Source organism: Xenopus laevis, chromosome 1S, assembly GCF_017654675.1.
Source record: "Xenopus laevis strain J_2021 chromosome 1S, Xenopus_laevis_v10.1, whole genome shotgun sequence".
NCBI classification, from domain to species: domain Eukaryota; kingdom Metazoa; phylum Chordata; class Amphibia; order Anura; family Pipidae; genus Xenopus; species Xenopus laevis.
Window position 1 is genome coordinate 47803760 of NC_054372.1, and position 4954 is coordinate 47808713.

A 4954-nucleotide genomic window follows, 5' to 3' on the forward strand; every position below is an offset into this window, starting at 1 on the left:
CATGCTGCTAGTAGGTCACTATCAGCAGAGTTGCTATGACTAGTAAGGGGGTACTAATTGATGTACTTTTAATTGTAATGCTATGATTATGAAGCTGGAAACAGTAAATTATAAAGTACATGCAATCATAGCTATATGTATCCATGTATGCATTGGTTGGCATGTTGGGACTCTGCCAGTTATCACATTACTCAAAAGCAATAAAGTGATGTGTACTTGCTAATATTGACCCGAACTGTCTAATTTAGAAAGCACCTGTCATCTAAGTGACAACTGCCTCTTCCATTCCCTCACATCAGCAGGCCATTCCCTCACATCAGCAGGCCATTCCACACAATCACTTCATTGTGGAACAGAAAACTTCATTGTGGAACAGAACAAATTAAGAAAAAGTTCTCTGTCCAAATATCTAACTGTAGGTAAGGTTATATATAATAATTTATATATACTGTATACTAATTTATTTGTGAACTTGTCAATTTTAAGTTCTCCCACTGAGAGAAAAGCAGGAAAATTAAAGGTTGCAGAAGGCAGCTGCAGTGTAAGTTCCAGATGTGAGTTATTTTGCTAGGAAAATGCACACATATCATATAAAGCATATCATGACTGCTCCACTGTAATCTCTACTAGTTGCAATTACTTTCATTGTGTCGCCTGCAAGTATCATTTCATCTGCTGCAACATCTGCTTTATGAATGATGACTCTTTCTATATTACTGGCACAGCTGACTTTCCCAACCCAAAAATGCAAAAGGCTTTTAATCATTATCAAGTTCTTAACTGTTCCTTCAAGCAACTTACATTTTTCCCAGAGTATAGAATACTCTTACATATAAGAATATGAAATATTTGCAGTAGCTATTTCTATGGAGAATGAGGTAGCAATATTTTTCCCTTATCATACTTTATACAGTTTCTCCCAAATAATTAGGTTCACGGTGAAATGTAAGGTGTTCGGTGTCTAACATTTTAGTACTGGGTAGATCAGTAATTAAGTATATTTTTGCATATTTCTATTGTACATTGTAATTAGGTTGAACAAATACATAAGTCCAAGATGTTCACAGGAACTGGGATTTCCAGTGCAGATAAATGCCAAATCAGTCCGGTCAGTTCAATGTCTCTTCCCCAAGAGCTCTTTTGTCCCCAGGTAGAGCTACCTGTCCCAAAGTACCTTTCCCTTTGAAATTAGTAGCCGATCCTACGTGGCAGGTACACGAGCAAGACCTGTCCTCACCCTGGGGAAACACACAGTAGCCAAAGTATCCACAGGCAGCGGATAGAAACTGTCTCTCCCTAATATGCTCAAATACTTTCTCCAGCAGAGCAAAACACAGCCTTTCCTTCTTCCTGGAACTCCTTTTAGGACATTTTGTGGTACATTACATTGAGGTTTTCCTATCAGACCACCATGTGCAACATTTTTTTAAGGTCATTAAAAAAGCAAGAACTCAAACCTGGGATGTATTTTTTAGGCTTCTGAAATATATGAACATTTTTATGTCTCCTGTAGCCACAGGTATTTTTGACATGTAGCATCTCTGATGGTCACAGAAAAACAATTAGATAAGAGGAATAAGGCACTTTGGATGTTTCCGGTTTTCTCTGGTTACCCTTACATCATCGTTTATTATAAATGATAAGGTAGTAGGCAACAGTATAGTAGTAAATAGGAGAAACAATCTCACATGTACACATTGTTTACAAAGGTTTTGGTGCCTATAGAAATGCCTTACAATGAATGCCTATTGTCTGCGCACTGGCTCAGCCTGTTTTGATGAGGTGGCTGTCCCTACACATGTAACTGCATGTGCACCAAATGAATAACACACTAAAACTATTATTGACACTAAGGGGGTTATTTATCAAAGTCCGAATTTATTTCCATTTTTTCTGAAAAAAACTGACAAAATCCGCTTATTTGACTTATTTATTAATACAATTTCTCAAAAAAAATTGCGGGGAAAAAATCTGAAAAAGTCGTGAAACATACGAATTTTCGGAATTTCCTCCCAATTTTCAAGATTTTTTCAGATTTTTCATCAGAAAAACTCAAGATTTCTTATGCTTTTTGCCCGAAAACTTTGTGGTATTGCACAAAACCCAGCACACATCAAAAAATCATTGGGACTTCTCCCATTGACTTATCTGCAACCTTGACAGGTCCGAGATGCCGGATTTTCTGATTCTGACTTTTCAACAGTAACCTTTGGCCAGCGGGTAGCTCTTCGTACGCTAAAAGGTTCTACATGTCACCTATGGCCCCCGTTGAAACAAGTGTGTGTGTGTGTGTGTCTTCACTGCTGTATGCTGGCAGGATTGCCTCCGTGTGTTTCAGTTGCACTTGATGGACAGCTCAGCAAGTCCTGTAGGTGTTGTCTGAATGCTGAGGAGGGAAGGTGGAGCCAACCTATATAAGCAAGAGGAGGGGCCAAGATCAACAGTTTTTCTGTCCTGCCTCCAGAGGTGAAGGATAACATAACCCACTACATCTGCACAGACAGGAGGGCCAACTAGAGAAATCACAACTCGTAGAATCACCATACTATGTTTGACGGATAGTAAAGGCCTCTAACCAGGGAGGGGAGTTCTGTGTCCTCCCAGCAACTGAAGAGAGAGAATTAACAGTGAGTACACCAAATCTCCTTTTCTCCATTCTCTGCTTGAGGAACAGTGGGGACAGACCAAAGCTGTCCCCTGATAAGGTGGGAAACGAGAGGCCTGTGTGGAAACAGCCACTGCGGCCTGAAACACCATCCTGCCATAGAGGGTGTCAGATGCCGCAAAGGTATCGAAATAGTAGAATTTGTCGCTTCTTTGCACAGCTGTGCAGCTGACTCTTGGTTAGGGCATGCCCAATGTGCTCACCCCCCTGGTGGAGTGGGCCTTAATTTCGAGTGGTGGTTTATGGCCATGTGTGATATAAGATTGTTGAATAGCCTATTGATTCACGTGTGCCATCCCTTGTAGGAAGGTTTTGATGTCTGGGAGGAGGGCCAGACGATCCTGAAAGAGTATCGACAAGGCTGAAACTTGAGATTTGAGTGATCCCATGGAGAGACCCATGTCAAGTCCCTCCAGAAAAACTTTCAGAAGGCATGAAATTCCACTTTGTGTTGGAGGCACCACTGTTGGTAGGTGGACAATACACTGTGGTAAATCTTGTCAAAGCCATGTTTCAGTGAACACTCTCTTGGGTACAGAGACTGCTTCTCAATTTAGCAGTCCTGGTATGTAGATGGTCGGCAAATGAGTGTGATGGGTTTCTGCCCATTGAAATATCACTGACCTCATTTAGCACCTTTTTGCCACCTTGGTAGTTTATTTTAAACCACCACATTGTCCAATTGGACCATTACGGTTTCCCCCAACAGGTCTTGTTGCCAGTGGGCCAGACCGAGGCAGATTGCTTGTAGCTCAAGTAGATTGATTGGCAGTTTTTCTTCCAGTGTCCATTCACTTTGTGCCAACTGACCTTCCGGTACCACTCCCCAAGGCTGGTATCAGTTGTTAGCAGACACTATCGAGAGTCCCCATGGACTCTCTGCCTGTGGAAAGATGGTTGGAGTGAAGCCACCAGAAGAGAGACTCGTGTTTGGCGAGATAGGATTGGATCTCTTGGGAGTAGTGACTTCCATTACCAGGCTCTGAGAGTCTTCCACTGCAGTTTCTTGAGGTGGTGCTGTGCAAATGGTACTGCCTCTATGGTCAAAACTATGACCCACTGGACATTCATACAGAATTTGGTTGTGTGTAGCGTTTGGGCAGCAAGGTTATTACATGTTTGGAGGTGAAGAATCTGGTCTCCTCTGCGTTGAACTGCATCCTGAGGAAAACTTGGGGTTAGGGATTAATGATGACTTGCCAACCTGCTCCTGCAGCTTGGCCATGGTGATATGGAGTGATTGCTGGTCTTCCAAGAAGGAGGAAACCTTTAGCATTAGCAAGTCATCTGTATGGGGTTATTGATATCCCTGTACTGCGGATCGCTGCTGTGGCCACTGCCATGATTGTAGTTAAAACACAGGGGGCTTAGGCTGAATGGGAGGGCTGTGAATTGGTAGTGAGGTTTTGAAAGGCAAAGCGCAAGTATTTCTGGTGGGGAGGGAAAAATGTGTAGGGAAACCAGAAACTAGCCCAGAGTCATCGCTGCAACGAGAGACCGTAGTGACTCCATCCTGAATTTCTGCAAGTTCCTTGAGGTCCAGTACTTGAACGGACCTCTCCTTTTTGGGGACTATGAATAGGTTTGAGTAGTAGCCCCTGAAACATTCTCCAGGAGGTACTGGAATCATCACTTCTGCACGGAGGTGGTTGGAGATCCGCTCTTGGAATGCCTTGCTCTTATTTGGCTCCTGAGGAAGCCTGGACATAAAGAAACAGTGAGGGGGAAAAAGTGAGGGGGAAAAAGGGCAGACAATTGTGTGTACCAAAGCACCTTGAGTGATTATGAGCCAAGAGTCGGCAAAGTGTTGCAACCCTCCTCCTATGGTCCGACAGGGAGGTACACAGTCATGCCAATGTAGATTTATCTGCAGGCTGGTGGAGGGCTACAACCCTGCCAAGAGGCCGTAGATTTTCCTCTGAAATAGCCTCGTACCAAGAATGACTGTCGTGGTGGAGTTGATCTTGCAGTCTTGGTTTGGGAGCCCAAAAATATGTCCCTACAAAAGCACAAAAGTTTTGGGTTGTGGTAAAGTAAGGTACTCATGCACCCGGTGGCCAGACTGATAATTTTGTCAAGGTCGGGGACCAAACAGTAGCTTGCCCTTGAAGGGGAAGGAAGACAAGGATTTTTTGGAAGAAAAGTCTGCTGACCATAGTTTCATCCAGATAGATCGATGAGCCTCCACTGCGGGAGCCGAGGTTACATACCGTCTGCCATAAAAAGATGCATTTGCACTATATCTATACTCAGAACTAATGAAAAAAAAACTGAAGCAAACGCTTAAGA